The sequence below is a fragment of the Haliotis rubra genome, unplaced genomic scaffold, assembly GCF_003918875.1.
Source record: "Haliotis rubra isolate DU_JTF1 unplaced genomic scaffold, ASM391887v1 Scf116, whole genome shotgun sequence".
NCBI lineage: Eukaryota > Metazoa > Mollusca > Gastropoda > Lepetellida > Haliotidae > Haliotis > Haliotis rubra.
In genome coordinates this window covers 971,959-994,145 of record NW_025765070.1, presented here as the reverse complement: position 1 = coordinate 994,145, position 22,187 = coordinate 971,959, and the positions used below count along the sequence as shown (strand labels likewise).

Genomic DNA, 22,187 nt, shown 5'->3' with positions numbered 1-22,187 from the left:
TTTGACATATTTAGGATTAAAAGGATAAAGTTAATTAAACCAATCAGTCCCTGTTCAGCCAACATCAAAGGTGATTCATTGTTGATCAAAGATCAGGAGAACCAAGCTAAAGATGTGTAGGGGGGATTTAGTCCGTTTTTTGCCAGTTCTATGCCAGTTTACATAGCTAAACAATCTTCTCCAACTCTTCTGCAATAGTTAATGAAGCTGTTCTATTAAAACATGATAACAAGGATTAAGAACCTTTAATCTAAAGCTAAAGATGAGTAGGGGGGATTTTGTCCGTTTTAATGTTAAGGATGGGGGGATTATGGCTGGGGTGTTTTTGGTTTTATTTTATTTATTTATTTTATTTATTTATTTATTTTATTTTATTTTATTGGGGGTCGAGGGGGTGTGGGGAATTTGTAAGTAGTAGAATCTGTACTTTACTAAGAAAGTGTAATCCTAAATATAACACATGTTACACTCAGGGCTCATTGTGTGTGTATAGATGTTGGGTTTTGTTAATACATGCTCACTTTCGGTGTATAACATTTTGCAGTCACCAGACATCATAACATGACATGTGCATAAGTATCACACCTGCCTGTCTGTGTAATTACATAATGTGACGGAGACAGAACTCGAGTGCACAAGCCATAAATCAATGTGTTTTGTTTATGGTGTATAGCCTGATAGGTGTTAAGTTCAAATTGCATGTGGTCAGTGATCGAAGTGGTGTATTGAATATCGTCATTAGCAGACAGGCAAGCAGACCGACACATATGTGTCAATAAAACAGACATTGAGTTTTGTCTGTGACAGAGGCATATCGATATCACTGTTAGAAATTCTGACAATGCTAAATAATGACGTTGCTTTTAAATATCGAACTGAGAAAGAGACTCGGTAAGAAAAACATGTGGTGAAATAGTCAAATGAAATACATAAACAGTTAAATCGGTAATCTACTGTCATAACATATAAAAAGCTCGCACATGTGAAATATCAACAAAACATTAGAAGAATAGCTCACACCAAAGCCTACTCCAAAGTTTGGCACATGTAAGACTCCACCTAGTTGGAAATTAAAGCTCAGATGAAAAAAAACCCCTGATATTCTAAGTACAAATTGTAGTTTTGAAATACAGACTATAATTATTCATATAGTCTCAACTAATTAAATTACATAAATGATTGTAAAAAGTTTTGATCTACATGTGAAAAAGATGGAACTCTTGTAGTAGTTATATTCAAAATAATTACGTAAAAAAGTCTTAATTCAAATCGCATAGATAATCTTGTTCACCCATAGAAGTTTCACGTGTATGAGCACTGAACTGGCAACATGCGACTTGATATCTCTGCAGAACAATTAATTTCAAATTTATACCAGTATTTCATACTGGAGAAACAAAGGGGGAAACCTCTCGTCAGCTATGACAGGGTTTACTATAGAATGTGTAAAGCTCTTAATTTGACATATAGTCAGGTTTACAAAGTTGTAAACAAATCAGTTACCTCAGGGGTCTTGTCAAAATCAAAACCAGGTAGGAAACACAAACTGGATAGCTTTGATAAGGGTGTCATATGCCATGCAGTTTATAAACTGTATGAACGCAAAATCCCACCGACGTGTGCTAAAATACAAGATGAGATCAAAGATACAATAAATGTCTCGAAAACAACACTTATTGTAGCTATGGTGGAAATGGGGTTCAGGTACACCAAAAGGAGAGATGACAGAGCTGTGTTTAGAGAAAAGTACTCAATCCTGTCCATGCGATCAGCTTTTCTCAGAACAGTTGAAGAATACCGCAATTTGGGGTTTCAAATTATATACCTTGATGAAACCTGGTGTAATAAAAATCACTCAACTGATCGGATGTGGCTTCCTTTAGATTGTTCTAAGGCACCAGTGTTACCATCAGGCAAAGGTAGACGCCTGATCATCTTGCATGCTGGTACCCGTAGCAAGGGACTGATTGGGGGTTGTCACTTTGTTTTTGAGGCCAAGAAATCTGATGGTGATTATCATAGCGAAATGAATGGGCAGGTATTTTTGGATTGGTTCGAACATCAGCTTTTACCGCAGCTGGACGAACCAAGCGTTATCATTTTGGATAACGCCAGTTACCATAACCTGCGTGTCCCTGGTACCATCACACACACCATGAGCAATCTCAAGGCTCAGTTGCAGGATTTTCTCACTTCCTGTAACGTGCCTTACAGGCAATCAGAAACAAAGCCCCAGCTCATGAAAAAAATCCAGCAGCACAAAAAGCCAATACAGTACATCACTGACGAACTAGCTGCAAAACAAGGCCGCATAGTTCTGCGTACACCAGTACGGCACTGTGAGCTCAATCCCATCGAGCTGATCTGGGGTAACTGTAAGAATTTTATTGCTCGCAATAATACCACATTCAAGCTTTCAGACGTTAAAGAGCTTGTATATGCTTCTTTTGCGAGAATTACCCCAGAGGCTAGAGTCCTTGCCCAGCAGTGATACTGACACTTGATATTTTGAGACAGTCCCTGATATGCACTGCCCGTGCGTTACATGAAAGCTGTCACCCCGTCTGTCTGCCAGGTGGGTCACAGTATAGTTTGTTACTTAGAAGTGTTTCTACCATGGAATTTTTTCTAAGTTTTCCTATATTTTTCGAGTAATCATTATGACTAAGGAATGGTACAACGTGATTACTCATATGCCATATTAGGTCGAGGTGGTATGTATATACATGAGTTTGGAATCTGAAATATCTACCATTATGAAATAATTGCCAAAAAGCATTTTCCAAGCATTTCCGGCATTATTTTATTTGTTGTTTGTGTACACAACCAAGATTAGACTACTCCTGCTCACGACCTTATAATTCGGACATCCCGCTTCAAGCTGCGCGAACCTATTCACTGCGCATGCGCTATGAGTGCAGCACAGCACAGCTGTTGAAACCACTTTTCACCCCAGCTAAGGTGAATTTAGTGAATCGTTTCGCGGAGCTTTTTTCATCACGTTATTTTTCAAGTTTATAAGTTGAATTTGCATTTTTGATAATTTGTTACTGTAAGTCCATACCGAAAGGTATCAGAGTCTGCAAAGTTGTGTTTTGCATTATCTCATGCTATTCTCCACACAATTCTGTCTCTCAACATTTCCTCTTTCAGAACTCTGTAATTACATGTATTTACTTTGGTGTGCAAGTCTGTGTAAAATGTCTGAAAACTCACCTTTCACCTGTGAATGTGTGTTGAACAAATCTTTAGAATGACGTGTTTGTGCTATGCACTTCAAAACAAAGCTTTACTTTGGTAGGCATTTGTCGTACAGAAGCGCAGTTTACAAGATGTTCCTAGATAAAGCTAGCCTAAGATAATAAGGTCTCATTTCTTAGACACACTTTTCAGTAAGACAAAAGCTATAATATTGACAAATTTTACGGAAACATATAGAAAACATGTACAAATGACATCGGGTGGTTTAACAAGGAGATGTTTATACAGTTGATTGGGCTTAGTGGATGGGTGCAACATCGGCAGAGGGAATGAAGTTCCATGTTCTTTCACTCGGGGGTTGATGGGTCAGGATGTTTTTACAGTTGATTTGGCTTAGTGGATGGGTGAATCATCAGCGGAGGGAATGAAGTTCCATGTTCTTTCACTCGGGGGTTGATGGGTCAGGATGTTTATACAGTTGATTTGGCTTAGTGGATGGGTGCATCATCAGCTGAGGGAATGAAGTTCCATGTTCTTTCACTTGGGGGTTGATGGGTCAGGATGTTTCGCCTGTGTAGCTGCGTCCACAGTCACAGTGTATTTTGAAACTGACACATTTCGGGTTGTTATTGTAGATGGTTGATGGTTTTCGTCCACTGGCATGGAGAAGGTTGTTGAGGCTGGAGGATGAAGAAAAGGTGGTACCTATGCAGTGTGCGAAATATACTAGGCACATAAAGAAACTGTGCATACAAAAATTTAAAATCTAAATTTATCAAACCTGTGTAGACACATAAGGATTTAAACTCAGAGATAAGTGACATGTATCCAATGTGCATGCACGTTCCACGTCCCGTGACGTCAGTGGGTTCGTCCTTGAGACGTGCAATACGTTGTTGCACGTGCATTCCGGGAAAGAAAAACAGAGCAAATGAATGCCACACAATACTGTCACTTTGGAAAGCTCAACCCCCTGCCCTTGCGATCGTTCAAAAAATTAAACGGCTATTGAAACGCATAGCATGCCAAGGCTCACGTCTGCACAACGTCATGAGGCCATTGGGATGGTCCGTGGGGGAATGTCTCAATGACAAGTGGCTGCACATTTCCACTGCCACTGGAACACCATTTCTGCACTGTTGAGACGCTACCAGAACACAAATGACGTCATCGATCGGGCCACGTTCTGGACGTCCCATGTAACAACGCCAAGACAGGACAGATGGATAAGAGCGACCCATCTTCGCATACAGGTTTCAGACTGCAGTGATAACTGCCCGAACCATCCCAGGACTTCACCGTATCCATCCCAACACAGTTCGACAACGTTTACGTCATCACGGGATCAGACCACGACGTCCCGCCATACGCCATATCCTGACACAACGTCATCGACAAGCTCGCCAATGTGGTGCCGAAATCATGTCCGCAGACCCTTGTTTTGGTGGAGAAATGTTGTTTTTACACATGAGTCCAGGTTTAACATTTCCCATAGTGATGGACGTCAATGTGCCTATAGACGCGTGGGAGAACGTTATGCACAGGCCTGTGTCTTGGAGAGGAATCGCTTTGGTGGTGGTTCCGTGATGATCTGGGGTGGAATAACAGCACGCCAAAGAACTCCTTTGGTCGATGCACTGCTGTTCTCAATGCTGATGGTGGACATACCCGTTATTGAGCTTGTGACATGGTCGTTTGACCCCTGTCCCGCTTGTGGACTCGTGACGTCATTGTGATTGACTTTTCAATTGAAATTCTCCCGACTTGTTATGGTCTCATGATCCCTCCATTAAAGTTTGTATGTACCTTTGACATTGTTATCGTACTTATCAACTGGGATAATATTTTGACAATGCACAGTTTCTTTATGTCGCTAGTATAGTTTCCAAATTTTGCTAGCCAGTCGGACTAGCTATGCCTGAAAGTTACTAGCCCACAAAATAATTCACTATCCCGAAATTTGAATGTAGACACAGGTTTCATCACTAAGCTTCTAATATTATGAACATTTTTATCAGGCCATAATATTGCGTGATTCAAAAGAGTATTATAAGTCGGAGAGAGTGATATATTTACAAAATGACCCCATGAAAATTCACCAGCCAGTCGGGCCAGTAACTGTGGAGATTTACTGGATTTTTACTAGACACGGGCTAGCGGGCCAGTGGTTATTTCTCACACTGTACTTATGCCTGCTTGGTGTTTTAGCAGTCTTCTGATTTGGTGTGATGGTTTACCAATGTAGGGAATGGAGATCTTGATGGGAGCGGAATCTGGTTTGGGTCTATTGGAGGGAGGTGACAGGGTTGCAGCAATGGTTCTGTTGACTATTCGGCTGGTTTGTTGTTTAATTCTACAAAGGTTCTCTTCAAGTTTTGAATTTCTTCATGTAGATTTCTTGTGCAGATGTTCTTTGCCCTTCTGATTACAGTGGAGATGATGCTGATCTTAACTTTGGGAGGGATGGTTGAAGTTGTAGTGGATGTACTGATCCATATTGGTTAGTTTTTTGTACACAGTTGTCAGAAGTTGGTTGGAGGAGGTGTGGAATACAGGGAATATAGCCAAGTTTATGTAATTTCTTGACAGTAATGAGGCCCTCTGTAAGTGAGAATCAGTTCAATTTAATTCATCCCAAATTGAAGAAAAGAATGTGGTGGCAACAAGTTGCTGCTTCTCCAGAGAATCAGGCATGTCTGCGATACACTTTAATGCCCAACACCTCCAGACTGATGGTTGATTGGTAAATCAGTTGAAATTGGTAGATTGTAGTGTAGTTGATTGTCAAATAGAACCTGGGTCATGACAACCTGGGAAACACCTATTCCAGACTCAGATATCCTGGATCTAACTTGAACATCTGTTAGTTGAAGATGGCCTCACATCCAAATTTGAGTGGAGAGATATTCCTGCAACCCTCCATAGCAGAGAAAGCAAAGCCAATTTCATCAAGCACAGCACACTTTATGGAACTTGACTGAACTTGCACCAGGGTGCATGTTGACAAGAAAACCCAGTTGCACCAAACAAAACCTGGTTGCTTCCTATTTCCATAAATAGATCAAAGTTGAAATCTAGGCTGGCCATGGTCTGCTGAGGGTTTCCATTAATTAAGGATTGCTTTAAAAACCTAAGAGGGCCATCTGCATGTAATCTTGAAGTACCCCCAGTTTGATATCAAGCCCATGAAAGTATGACAAATTACAAAAACCAAAACATGAGTGATGTAGTAGTGTAAATAAACCTTAGAGGTATAGCAATGTCGTAATGACTTTCATAAATTTACACTTGATGCATATTGACAAATATTTTGGGTTCCATTTTCAATATTTGATGCACTGGTGCATATTTTAAAAATAAATTAAACCGTGTGAAGTCTCATAGTGAGTCTCGTATCTGCATATCAACACATTTACTTGTGTACTTGCCAGCCACACATTCCTCACCACTGAACACAGATATGTGACCTGAAATTCTCATGTCAGACTGCAACAACAAACCAGAAGTCCGAGACCCAAGTCTAGTCAAGTTATGTTCTAGTCTAGTCAAATCATGATTACTAACACACAATCAACCATCTAAATTATACTCAAAATGATGCCATGAGCCAAGTTGAGGCAAGTAGACTCAAAGGTGTTTGACACAGATAGTGATATATACATAAACATACTCTTAGCCCTATTTATTGACTCACATATTTGCTAAACCGAACTGTATCCCTTCATGATTCAATTCGTTACTCACAATCACTAGTATCGATTAATCATGAATCTTTAGTAGGGATTGATTTTACTTAAATTTGTGTGTTATTTATGAAAGTGACATACACAAAAGTGGGGCAGGATAATAATCAACCCTATTTTATACATATATATATCAACTTACATCAATGTCGTCACGACTCATGAACACTGTCAACATTTCACAGAATGTATTTTGTAATGGATTCATTGAAAATAATGAATAACACATCAACTACTGACTCATTATTGTATATGTACATGTTGTCCAAAATTTGTGATGTGCATCATATTGACCTCATTGCAGCCCCAAACAACATAGAGACATACACAGACATACACAACAGTGTATGTACCAGCCATATTTGATTTGAAATGGAGAACGTGCCATGCAAGGAAAATGCAAGGAGATGCGATGCTATGTAGGATTTCCTACCACAGGAGACTGTGCTGGGAGATGTGATGCTATGTGTAGGATTTCCTACCACAGGAGACTGTGCTGGGAGATGTGATGCTATGTAGGATTTCCTACCACAGGAGACTGTGTTGGGAGATGTGATTACTATGTAGGATTTCCTACTACAGGAGACTGTGCTGGGAGATGTGATTACTATGTAGGATTTCCTACCACAGGAGACTGTGCTGGGAGATGTGATGCTATGTAGGATTTCCCACCACAGGAGACTGTGTTGGGAGATGTGATTACTATGTAGGATTTCCTACCACAGGAGACTGTGCTGGGAGATGTGATGCTATGTAGGATTTCCTACCACAGGAGACTGTGCTGGGAGATGTGATGCTATGTAGGATTTCCTACCACAGGAGACTGTGCTGGGAGATGTGATTACTATGTAGGATTTCCTACCACAGGAGACTGTGCTGGGAGATGTGATGCTATGTAGGATTTCCTACCACAGGAGACTGTGCTGGGAGATGTGATGCTATGTAGGATTTCCTACCACAGGAGACTGTGTTGGGAGATGTGATTACCTACAGGAGACTGTGTTGGGAGATGTGATTACTATGTAGGATTTCCTACCACAGGAGACTGTGTTGGGAGATGTGATTACTATGTAGGATTTCCTACCACAGGAGACTGTGCTGGGAGATGTGATTACTATGTAGGATTTCCTACCACAGGAGACTGTGCTGGGAGATGTGATGCTATGTAGGATTTCCTACCACAGGAGACTGTGTTGGGAGATGTGATGCTATGTAGGATGTTCCTACTACAGGAGACTGTGTTGGGAGATGTGATTACTATGTAGGATTTCCTACCACAGGAGACTGTGCTATGTGGGAGATGTGATGATTACTATGTAGGATTTACCACAGGAGACCTGACTATGTAGGACAGGAGACTGTGCTGGGAGATGTGATTACTATGTAGGATTTCCTACAGGAGACAGGAGACTGTGCTGGGAGATGTGATTACTATGTAGGATTTTCCTACAGGAGACTGGGACATGGAGATTCCTACCACAGGAGATCACTGTGTTGGGAGATGTGATTACTGTGTTGGGAGATGTGATTACTATGTAGGATTTCCTACTACAGGAGACTGTGTTGGGAGATGTGATTACTATGTAGGATTTCCTACCACAGGAGACTGTGCTGGGAGATGTGATGCTATGTAGGATTTCCTACTACAGGAGACTGTGCTGGGAGATGTGATTACTATGTAGGATTCCTACCACAGGAGACTGTGTTGGGAGATGTGATTACTATGTAGGATTTCCTACTACAGGAGACTGTGTTGGGAGATGTGACATCTCAGATTCTCTGGATACTCAGTGTCATAGCAGTAAAAGCTTCTGGTTGACTGGTGTTGAAAAAGCTAAGGTAATAAGATCCATCTCCAAGACAAGCAATTCCAATGTGGTAAAAGATTTCAAAAATCATCATATTGACTGATATTATTAGTAAGATGACCTTCACTTCAAAAATATTACCAAATCCGTACAACAATATTCACATGGCATCACTACCAGTGACTGACATTTACCAAATGTGTTTATTGACAGCAATATGCAAGGTTTCAGAGAACAATGTTTTTTTATTCAGAGATCATATATTCATAAATGCATCATGTACGTGATTTTATCAGAAATATCTGATAATCTGCGAATTGTTATTTGCTTTCATGTTTTCCACTATAAATGCAAATAAACATAACATAGCACCGTTGTGCATAATGTTGCGTCAGTCATGGCGTTGTGCAGGATGGAACTATATTTTGAGTCGGTATTTATGCAATGAGGAGACAATCACACAAAATGGGATACAAAGCAACGCAATGTAAAATCTTACTTTTAAACAAGAACAGATTCCTGAGGACAGCATTTGATTTCACACGTAATATATTTCGCTTCATTTTATCATGGCAAAATGAATAGGTGACAAGTCCAAAGTGATTTCACTGTGATTCATTTGGGGAAGTTTGTATCATTGTTGAGTTTGAAGTATATTAGATGTGATAGGTGGCTCCTAACCAGCACGCATGATGCATGAAATGTGATTTTGTAAACACTATCAAATACAGCAGAAAGTTGATTTGAGCATCTGTGGTTTGTGTACTTTCTATTGTAATCTATTCAGAATAAGGGTGAGGTTCCTAAATAGTAGTTTTGATAAAAGAAAGATACCTGTGATCATTACTGGGCTGTTTATGTGATTCAATTCTCCATGTAAATATTAATAGTTAAGACTTCAAAACATACACAAAATAATGCAGGGAATGATGACTGGGTAACAAACATGTCAACTCTCACGTTTTGGCCGAGGATCTCACGTTCTTTCACAGCCAGTGTACTAAATCTCTCATTCATAAACATGCTTTCTAATTATCGCTATATGATGTTTTCACCTCAAATAGCTTCCAAAACACAGTAAAAAGTACCCCCAAACTTCGCACATGGCTCCACACAATTTAAGACCTGAGCCCTGATAAAAAATAATCCATATTCACTTTAGTATAGCCATGGTTATGTTGCCCAGATGACACGGTTGGTTGGTTGGTTGTTTAACGCCGCACTCAGCATTAGCATGAGCATTGATCTACACAATTGGGATACAATGACATGTGTCAACCAAGTCAGCGAGCCTGACCACCTGATCCTCTTGTGACAACCATGGGTTACTGATGACCAATTCTAACCCAGACCTTCATGATATCCAGATGACATGGGAATTTTTAGATAAAACATTACTAAACATAATGACTTTCCATTTGAATTGTATCTCCTGATATGCAATGCATTGTTTTATATGAAGAAATTAAGATTATCTATTTTATCATAAACTAGGCTGGAAATTGCTATCAGCTGTGCAACACGCTCCCTCTAAATTTCCCGTTGATTCGGGTAAAATTTACCTAATAGTATGATTTCAAACAATTTTGATACTATGACTTGAAGAATTATATCTGAAACTAATATCAGGATTAATATATCTAATATTGTATTATTTTAGTCGCAAAGTTATATATTTAAAATAGATGGAACGTTTCCACAGTCGGCGAATCGAGTAGGAGCAACAGCCGGTTCTTCCCTTCGTATCTCGCTACAGCAAACTTTTTGCACGTGTAGACTCCTTCTGGGTCGTCCGCGGCTTTTCGGTGTTCGCTGCACAGAGGGGGTGCCACTTCCATATCCTTGGACCCACCATAGTTGGGCAATGGGGTATGCCAAATATTGCCCCGTCCCTGTGGTACCTCTGCTTCCCCTGACAGCTGCCGGAAGATACAAGACTCTTTCTCCTTGCACGGACAATGGTCCACCAATTGGCCGGCGAGGATTGCGTTCCGTATGCTCCAGAAAGCGCAGGCGTTGTCGTACAGGTTCTCTACATTCGCGAAACAGCTGTCGACCAAGATCTCTTCTGGAACCTCGAGTGGAAGTCGCTCCTGGGGTGTGTAGTCTATCGCTTTCTTTCCCGAGAGAACGCATTTCTTGCTGTCGACGCAATGGTTGATGGCACCACACTTGCATGTTGAGTTGTCGGGGCCGAAGAGAGCAAGCAGTTCCGATAGAGTGGCGAAGCAGTCGGTGCATCGGTTGTGTCTGTCCTTGGGTCACGGATAGCAGTCGTCGGCAAGAATGATTCAGAGTTTGCCCGCCGAGGGTCGAAATTGGTGGGGTGGGTAGATGTTGACGAAATCGACTATTTTGCCGGCTTCTACTAGTGGGCGAAAGCACAGCAAATATAGTTTGAGAAACTGGTATGGGATCTGGTAGCGCTCGTAGAAGGTGTGTCCCGATTGCTCCAGGATTTGTTTCTCTCGGTCGGAAAGCAACATAGGGCGACACTTCTGCATCAGGGCCTCGAAGTCTTCGGATATGTCGGGAGTTGTCGCCGTCTGGGGCTTGTCTATACCACCTCGGATTCGCGTGTATCGGGCTTGCGATATGTGGTACTTCCTCTTCGCTTCCCAAAGGGACAAACGACCCAATCGGATCTCGGTAAAGGCTTCACGCGAGAGCTTGGTTCCTGGCATGTTTCTATATCCATGCACCCACATAGCTCTAATTGGGAGTGCACTGCGTTGGGAGCAGCCGAAAGTGGTCTTGTCGAAGGGTTTGGGCAAACACTCATTTTTTACTAGGCTGGTAGCAAAATTAGCCCGTATGGAAGCTTCTAAGTAAAGGTGCACCTATACATCTTTTTCTCTCCATTGTATATACTACTCATGCTCATGGTAATGACTTCGTATATACATAAATGGACATTTCTAGTAATAGTAAAAGGTTCTCAGATTGCATTGCGTATGATTTTTTAAGTCTGCATAGAAGCATAAGATGATAAGTCATCAGCTCGACAGTGAATCATCATGGCCATAATGCCACAAATACTGCACACACAAAATGGATATATATTCACAGCCTCAGTTGTCACCATTTCATTTAACAAATTCCACAACTTCCTCAGGCCTCCCCAAACCCCCACCAATGGAATGCTATCTCCCATACGTTTCTTGACAACACTGAGTTTGGTTGTCTTGCATTCAAATGTCAAAGTTGTTGGGATTGGGGGTAGAAGTAAAGGGTCCTCCATCCGGAGTCCCACCAAGAAATCGGCAGTAGTAATTCAACATTGACAAATCACAATTAATGTGGTGTGTCTGCCCTGCCTTTGGTCTTGTGTGTCATTGGTTGGAATTATTTGTCATTTTGGTCAAGGTATTCTGGTAAGTTTGGGTATTAGGTTACTAACTCATTTATCATAGCACCAAGTTAGTTTCTAATATCTATCCATTAAACATAAATTAAATGTAATTTAAACATTCAGGATTTAATATATAAACCTAAACAACATTTCAAGTTTAGTTACCCATCTCCCGTTTAAACAACCCATCTCCAATTTTCAAGAATTATGACTTTGTAGCGCAGCGTCTGCACTTGCTAAATATTATTGTGCATATGTTTGCTGTATACCACACTTAGTCATGTCTAAATTTCTGCTGAAGAGTTGGCCGCTTTTCTTGACAGTTTTGAAGTTAGGTGTTAAACCTAAACGTAAAACTGAAGATGAGTTACATGAATGGGTAACAGCAATGGTTTCCATTCAGGAATCTCAGGGAGCAGTGGCCAGCCCTCCGTCCAATGAATCTAATGAATCCGGTCATGTAGCAGGTCTGCCAGCCCAAGGGCTGTTCAGTTCAGTTAATCTGAAACAACCTCCAAGGTTTTCTTCTTTTTCTGGTGATCCTAATGCCAAATCCAAATCACCTTTTGATGTTTGGTGTTATGAGATCGAAGGTTTAATTGATTCTCATTCACATTCTGAAGAAGAGATTAAGCAAGCACTTGGGAAAGCCTTGAGAGGCGCTGCAGCTCGCATTGTAATGCAGTTAGGTCACTTTGCTTCACTCACTACTATTATATATTATCTAAACTCAAGAGCGTGTATAGTTCTTCTATCACTGAGCAAGGAGAAGCCCTCATGGCTCAGTTCTATAGTGCTCGTCAAGGAATTCAGGAGGATGCCACAACATGGGGTTGTCGCCTTGAGGATATGCTTGATAGACTTGTAATGCAGGGTCAGATTCAGCAAGATAGGGCTACTTCAGTTCTTAGGACTGTGTTCTGGTCAGGATTACGCCAAGAGCTTAAGGACTCGCCATACAGGACTTTGATCAGCTGTGAGTTGCCATACGAAGACTGGAGTATGACCATGAACAGAGGAAGCTAGAGTTGCAGAAGAAACCCGTCCCAGCCAAGATGTCTGCTCCATCCCAGCCTGCATCTGATCTTTTGGGAGTCATCAACAAGCTTTCAGCAAAGATTGATCGCATGGAGCAACGGATGAACCAGATGCCACCCCAACAGATGCCCCAATCACAACCACACCCACAGGAACTTCAGCATGGGAACTCGTCACAGAACTATGAGGATGCGGCATTGGAATCTGGAGTTCAGTGTTATAGGTGTGGGCAATACGGTCACATTCAACTAGGGTGCCGGGACAGAGTGGATCATTTGAGGCGAGGTCATTTAAATGGGAGAGGACCAATGTCAAGGGGCAGACGTTAGGATCCTTCAGACAAAGCCCCACTGAAGTGCGTTCTACCATACCGGCTGGTTTGATAGGGACAGCAACCGAGACTACTGTGTTCATCAACAGTGTTTCACAAAAAGCACTTTTGGATACAGGTTCTTCTGTTTCAACCATCCCAGAGAGCTTCTACAAAGAGTGTTTGTCGTCACTAGAGATTAAGCCTCTCGCTGATTTTATCCATATTGAGTGTGCTGATGGTGAGAGTTTGAAATATCAGGGTTATGTTGAAGTTTCTGTGGAAACTTGTGGTTTGTCACTTGTCATGCGACCACTTGTTTTTTCTTGGTTGTCCCAGGTAGTCAGTATAACCAAAGTGTACCTATTTTGCTGGGAACAAACTATCATATACCTGTGCTTGAGTGCTGTAGGGAGGCAGTTGGACCAAACTTTCTCCAGGTTAGCAAGATACCCTGGTATCTTGCTTTCAGGAGCATTGTGTTGCAAGATAAGGAACTTTCACGGAATGAAGGGAAACTTGGACTTATCAGGAGCTGTGAAGCATCGAAGCTAGTTGTGCCACCTAACAGGACTGTGACTGTCAAGTGCTCTCTATACAAGCAACTACCCTATAGAGATACATGTGTCATGCTCCAGCCAAGTAAGAAGTCTGCTATACCACCTGGACTGGAGATAGCTCCTGCTTTATTCCGCTATCAACACAAGAGGATGATAGAAGTTCCCATGCAAGTGTCCAATCTCACAAATCAGACTATGGTTGTCTCCCCAAGAGCCATCATTTGTTAGATACAGCCTGTCCAGATAGAGAAGATAGTCCCTATTGACTTGGAGCAAGTAGCTGCTGAAGAGAAACAACATCCACTGGACAAGGTAAAGATATCTCCCAAAGTCACTGAGGAACAAAAGAAGAGGGGTGAAGAACTACTCTTACAGTACAGTGATGTATTTTCCACCGGAGACTTGGACATTGGCCACTACACCGAGGTGAAACACAGAATACAGTTGACAGACACCACACCATTTAAAGAGCGACACAGACGCATACCACCATCTATGTCCCAGGAGGTGAAAGACCATTTACATCAACTCTTAGCTTGTGGTATTATAAGACGCTCTTACAGTCCCTGGGCCTCGAATGTTGTTCTTGTTCGCAAGAAAAATGGATCTTTAAGGATGTGTGTGGACTTTTGATCATTAAATCGACGAACTATTAAAGATGCTTGTGCTCTGCCTCGCGTTGAAGAAATCTTTGATCGACTTGAAGGTTCCAAATTCTTCACCGAGCTGGATATGAAGTACGGATACCATCAGATTGACGTCGAGGAAGACCATACAGCAAGAACAGCTTTCACAGTCGGCCCACTGGGGTTTTATGAGTTCAATCGTTTGCCATTTGGACTTGTAAATGCACCGACTACGTACCAACGACAGATGGAACATATGCTGGGAGAACTTCACCCAGAAATATGTATGATTTATCTGGACGACCTTATTGTATTCTCTGACACATTTGAGGAACATCTGTGTCGTTTGAAGAGGATTTTTCAACGCCTCAGGGAGAGTGGGTTGAAGTAAGCTGCCAAGAAATGTGATTTCTTTCAAGAACAGACCAAGTTCGTTGGACACATTATCTCTGCTGATAGAAATCAAGACGATCCTGCCAAGATAGAGAAGATTGTGAACTGGCCAACACCAAAGAATCCTGAAGATCTGTGCCAATTTCTTGCATTTGCTGGATACTACAGGAAGTATGTCCAGAACTTCTCTTGTATCGCCTGCCCTCTATCTGGTTTGTGCTGCCTCCTACAGTCAAAAAGAAAGGTCGATACAAGAAGACTGCAGAACCAAAGACAAAGTGGATTTGGGGTCAAGAACAGTCATCAGCATTCCAACAACTGAAAGATATACTGTCATCACCACCTGTTCTCGGATATGCAGATTATGCCCTACCCTTTGAACTGCATACAGATGCCAGCACACAAGGACTAGGAGCAGTGCTTTACCAAGAACAGAATGGACACAAGAGGGTCATTGCTTATGCGAACCGAGGACTTAATAAGGCAGAGAAGAACTATCCTTCCCATAAACTGGAGTTCCTGGCTTTGAAATGGGCTGTCACAGAGAAAGTTCTACGATTATCTCTATGGACACAACTTCACCGTCCTGACAGACAGTAACCTTCTCACCTATGTCCTGATGACAGCCAAGTTGGATGCTACTGGACACAGATGGCTTGCTGCACTGGCTTCCTTCAACTTTGGCATCAAGTACCGTCCAGGCAAGGGAAATACTGATGCTGATGCCCTCTCAAGATTGCCACAGCAGGAGACTGCAAAGATTGCTGCCAGCAGTATAAAGGCTATTTGCAGTAGTTGTCAAGCCAACCACTACATAGAGAGCTTATGTCTCGCTGCAGAGGTGATCGAAGACCCAGAGGACGGACCCAGAGGAAATCTTACCAGTATGACATTGAGAGATTGGAGGAAGGCCCAGAATCGAAATCCAGTGTTATATAGAGTCATCACAAGCCTTCATCATAGAAAGATCCCAGAGGACATTCCCATAGGTCTGGCCAGAGAATTACAACACCTGCAGCTACAACAAGGAGTGCTCTACCGGATAACAACATCTGATGGTGAAGAGAAGAAGCAGCTGGTGCTACCGAAGGACTTCATCAAAGAAGAGCCCTCAGTGGACTTCATGACGATATTATTGGCCATCTTGGTAGAGACAAGACGCTTACAGTCTGCAGGGAAAGATTCTACTGGCCAAGGATGGCTACAGATGTGGACAAGTGGATAAAGAACTGTGACAGATGTCTCCGAAGAGCAACAACAGAAGGCAAAGGGAAACACGAACTGGCAGACAAATGGGAGGAAGATGTCTGTGTAGTTCTGGATCAACTCAATCCTGAAATCCCTGTGTACTGTGTTCAGAGGGAAGATGGACAAGGCCGTTCCAGGACACTACATAGGAATCTGTTACTGCCAGTTGGCTCACTACTACACACCGGACAAGCCAAATGATGTTCCAACTGTTCCACCACCAGAGAAGAAACAGAAGGAAGATCGGATGGCTGAGCAACCTGATGAGTCAACCTTATCTGATCCTGTCAGCGAGCCCCGAGATTTATTCTATTGAGGTCAAGGTGCAGCCTGTTGAACCAAAGAATCTTCAGTGACCAGTGTTCCAACAGATGCTGATCCACCGCCTGAATATGAAGTTCCCAATGGACCAGAAGAATCAGAAGATTCCACTGATACCATGGTTCAGGAGGGGGGAACAGGAGGTGAGCCCACAGTTGATGAAAGTTCCCAACCAGCGATTGAGGAACATGAAGAACATGAGGAACAGAACATCGCCCCACGTCGACGTCCCAGGAGAGTTCTACCAACTCCACTGCCTAGACGTTCGGGAAGACGGCATCAGCCTCCATCTTGGCAGACCAGCGGAGAGTATTGCATGAGCCAAGTTCCAACAACATCAGTAGGAGATTACTGGCAACAGCGAGCTATTTTTTTTAAACTTGGCAGAAAATGGACTCCTGTGACTGGCTCCACGGACTGACTGTAAATATCAAGACGATATTTTTCTTGGGAGAGGAGAATGTAACAGTGTGTAAATAAATATGTCATTTTAATGTGTTAAACTTCATTATTTTAAACTTAGGTATAAAACTTTATCATTATCAAACTAGCCTGTGTTAACACTAACACTTGCACTGTTTAATCAATTCACTGGTAAGCTAGCTTACTTAAGGGTAAGTGATCTGTGTCAGGTTCAATCTCTGCATTGGCCTGTTGTCAAGGTTCCTATTGTTTCATAGATTTCACCTTCTCATCATATTTAAAGCTTTCTAGGGCTATTAGGACTTAGTGTGTTAGATTACTGTAAACGTATTATATTTCGCGCAGGTTTTATTTTCGCGCTTTTCGCGCAAAACATTTTAGCGCGAAAATTTATACACCGCGAATAAACCTGTCATTCATTCAGTCTAGCCACGCTCGCCCCTGAGTTGTTACCATAACACATCAAGTTTGAAGACAGAAATCTACGGGAATCTTAAAATGACGACTGATAGTAGCATAAAGAATCATACTTAACTGTCGCAATGTATTTCCCAAAACATAATTAAATAATGAGCCAAATCCCATCACGAATTAGCTTAAAACAGCAATGTGTGTTGTTGTGGCCGCCATGGAAATTGGTCACATGCCAGATGGTTTGATACAAAACAGATTACCATGAAACGACTCGAAAGAAATAATACAGCAGTATTTTATTTATTCATTAAGATTTTATTTACCAGTACATCATGAAGCTTAATAGTCACTTAACACTCAGTCATCTCATTCACAACAACCCGGTTTGTTTGAAATCACAAAGAGCTTCATATACAGTAGAAGTTAATTAGTCAGATCGTCAGAATTCGGAACATAAGACTGATGTGTTTTTCATCTCTTCCGTGAGTAAACGGATTACTGTGTACTAGTATATCGCACAGATAGGGATTTCCTGTGAGTATGCAATAAACGCCGCCAGACAGGTTAAGCAACTCTGTTTGTTTTCACTGCTATTAGTGGCGGCCAAAGAGAAAGCTGGCAGTTTCGGCAATTACTGATTGCGCGAATAATTGACCGCGTGATGTAGTCTAAACTGTCAATTCCGCGAAAATTGCACCACGCGAAAATAAGTACGTTTACAGTATATGTTTTAAGGAATAGTGTTTTATCATATTTAGTGTATGTTAGGCGTTTGAGTAGTATACAGAATGGGGGTTCCGTTACAGGCCTGCCAAGAGCGTCATGATATACCAATTCCGCTCCCAGCCCTAAGTAAAAATTAACGATTTCGAGCAGAGGCATCATTCGATGCACAGCCCTAAGACCCCTCCATGTAAGTGGGGGGTTCTACCAAGAGCGTCATTATATGTTAATTCCGCTCCCAGGCCCAAGTAAAAATTAAGAGACATCACTCAATGTGGACCTTAGAAACTCCCCCAACGTCAGTGTGCCCGTACGCATAAGTCGTGACGCCGGCGGCGGCGATCCAGGGTTTGGTATCCATGGGCGACAGCAACGTCTTGTTGAGGGTGATGCCATAGATGTTGTGTTTGTCGCTTCTCAACGCATTTGGGTTTCCTGGGAGAGGATTGGGATTCCTGGGAGAGGATTGGGATTCCCATATAGGCATATAGGAAGTATGGGCATATATATGCCCAGGAAAGAAGAACCATGCCACCAAGAAGAGATTTGTCTTCAGACAAGATCCAAGAAATACGCTCCCTTCGTGGGGTGCTCCCAGCAAGCGAGGTCAAAAAGAGCTTTGGTATTGGGTCCACAAGGCTGTACGAGCTATGGCGAGAGCCTGCTGTAGAACCTACGACGTCCAGCACGACTGTATTGCCTGTCTACCAGCAGCGTATTGCCTGTCTACCAGCAGCATATTGCCTGCTGCAGAACCGTCTCAGGACTTTTACGTCCGCTTGGGGAGGCTCGAGGCTCGTGTGCAGCAAACCGTGAATACATCATCGGTTACCACAATTTTATTGGTCGACATCCTGTCAAGGCTAGACAAGGACGACGACGACAATGACGATGAAGAACTCCTGGAGGAAATATAAGAGGAACAAGAAGATACCCTTCTGGATATCCAGAAGGGGCTGCAGATGGTAAAATGAACCCAAAGGTGGACCTACCTTTCGATAGCTGTCTTGTTTCTCTGGAAGGTCGCCCACAAGACCTGGAAGCACAGCAGACCAGTTTCCCCATTCGTGCACCCCCTCCACACACCAGCCGACAAGAAGGCAGAAACACCCAAGACCAAACCCCGGGACCCCTTCCACATGGAGTAACATTCATTTGGTATTTTGACTTCGCATGAGGTATACATCATGTGGCCTGTGGGAACTCATTATTGCAAGTGGGTATTGCTCGGCAAGCCCACAATCTGCGGTAAACGCTCTATGGCTGAATATTGCCACTTGCATGCCAACAGTGTGAGAATGGGTCATGTAAATTACGTATGCAAAGTATGCGGTATAGGGGTCAAAGGACATTATGGGTTGTGTAAGGCCCACGGAAGGGACGTAGTTCAAAACCAACTTATTTACGACAAGAAGAAAGACTACCTCAACGAACGTCACCGGCTGCTCAGGATGAGAGTTTAAGGGTTGATGGTGTTATCCGCATATTGAGAACACCTTATTGAACATTTGACTCCGCATAAGGTATACACCATGACTACCGTCAGCGAACTCAAAGCTCTCGCCAAAAGTCATGGACTGAGGGGTTATTCCCGCATGAGGAAACCCCAACTGCTCAACTTTCTCAGTATAAAATATGCCAAACCCCCTACTGTGCGAGACCTCAAACTCCGAGCCAAAGAACGGGGATTGAGGGGTTATTCCCGCATGAGAAAAGCCGATCACCTTACTGGAAGACACCAAGCCGGTCAAACTGCGATTCGTGGCAACGGAGCATGCCGTGGGAAAGTATCTCCGGGGCTGGAAAATGGCGGTCGATTCCAATATCGATACCGATACAGTCAAACACCCCATCGCCAGTAAACTCCGCGAAGAACTGGACGACCTGAAAAGCATCAAGTACCAACTGACGATGAAAATGGCGCTCCAAAAACAGCAGACGGACGGCAGTACCGAGTTCATCGTACCTTATTTCAGAGGCAAATGGGAAGTCCTAACCCAACCAGAATCGGTTGAATCCTCCATCTACGCGTCGTTGCAGAAAATACAAGAGTCGTTGGAGAGAAATATACCCACATGGGCTCTGGATGGGTGGTAGACCAAATCAACACCGTTTATCTCGACATAGCGAACTACATGCAGCTCAGAGGTGGGTTGCACATACCAATGCCCAAGCATTTCAGAGCCAAACAGGCCCTTGTTAACCCAAAAACCAAAGGCGGCGATGTTAATGATTACTGCGCGGTGGTGTCGGTCATAGCTGCTACGCACGAACCAACGGGTAATCCGTGCAGGCGTTCCAGCTATCCATCGATCAAAGAATCCGGGTTCGACTTCATGGGTGTAGAACGCTTAAAACCCCACTCCTACTGGGCGCGATTCGAAAAGCAAAACAAGGTGGCTGTCAACATGTTCGGCCACGAAGGCGACAAAACCATCGTGTATAGGATAAGCCCTGTGGGTGATAAAACCGTGCGTAGAATCAATATATTCCTCATCGAAAAAAGACGGCCAGTACCACTACACGGCGATCAAAAATCTGAGCCGGCTGTTGCACAATCAATCGGCGCACAGAGAAAAGAAACACTTCTGTGAACGATGTCTGCACGGCTTCACGCGAGCCGACCTGCTGCAAGCGCACCGGGAGGATTGCCTACGCGTGGGAGAGAAAACGACAACATCCTGAAATTTACCAACCAAAAACACCAGATGCCTGTGCCTTACATGATCTATGCGGACTTCGAAGCCCTCATCAAACGGGTCGACCACGACGTGCCCAACACGACTGAGCAAAGTTTTATGTGCAACACCCAAGAACACCGAGCCTGCGGGTTCGGGTACGTGGTCGTCCGATGCGATGGACAAACGAACGCTCCAGTCATCTACCGAGGTCCTAGCGCAGCCGAACGATTCCTCATGTGTTTGCAACACGAGGAGAAAATGATCAGGAAAAGGCTGTACACCGCTGCTCATAATGCGTGCAACCTCCAGCTTAGAATCAACCCTAAAACAATCAACATCCCCCGTGGTCTTCCACAATCTGAGAGGGTACGATGCCCACCTGATCATGCAGGCCATCTCGAAGGTCAGTGGCGATATCAAGTGCATCCCCAACAACATGGAAAAATACATCTCCTTCTCGCTCAACGGTCTAAGATTCATCAACAGCGCTCAGTTCCTCCTGTCGTCGCTCGATAGCATCACCCTCAACAAGACGTTGCTGTCGCCCATGGATACCAAACCCTGGATTGCCGCCGACGGCGTCACGACTTATGCGTACGGGCACACTGACGTGGGGAGTTTCTAAGGTCCACATTGAGTGATGTCTCTTCATTTTTACTTGGGCCTGGGAGCGGAATTAACATATAATGACGCTCTTGGTAGAACCCCCCACTTACGTGGGGGGGTCTAGGGCTGTGCATCAAATGATGCCTCTGCTCAAAATCGTTAATTTTTACTTAGGGCTGGGAGCGGAATTGGCATATAATGACGCTCTTGGCAGGCCTGTAACAGAGCCCCCATTCTGTATACTACTGTTTGTCTATAAATATATGCAAGCTTAGTATTTTAGACAAATATATGATGTATTGTGTACCAGTACACTAGTATACTGGCGTGAGTTTAGTTGAACAGTAGGGTATTTTATACCACCATGATGCTGTAATTTGTATCATGCATATGTAGTATGTATATGTATTAGCTATTTCATGACTGGCATGATACAGTAATGTGTATCATGCATGTTTATTATTAGGTTTAGTTTCTATATGCATATTTATGTATGTATTAGGGTAAATAACTACTTATGTGTACGCTAATGCCATTTATGATGTATATCTGTATATTCTAGCAGTATACTTAGGCAATACTTTGTTTATTTAGGTTCACTGAGAATCAGATGTTTAATTAGCTGTTGGACTATTCTGCCTGCATGCCCGAGACGAGGTGAGGTATTGTTTTCAGAATGTGATTGTAAATATATATATATATATTGTAATTATAATTGTTATATATGTGAGTGATAATCA

At 42.8% G+C, this 22,187-nt stretch overlaps 1 protein-coding gene across 4 annotated transcripts in view; it reads right to left on the bottom strand.

Moving 5' to 3' along the window:
* The window catches only part of LOC124256170 (E3 ubiquitin-protein ligase FANCL-like), a 154,548-nt gene that overhangs the window by 126,840 nt on the left and 5,521 nt on the right, over positions 1-22,187 (bottom strand). The window lies entirely within an intron of this gene.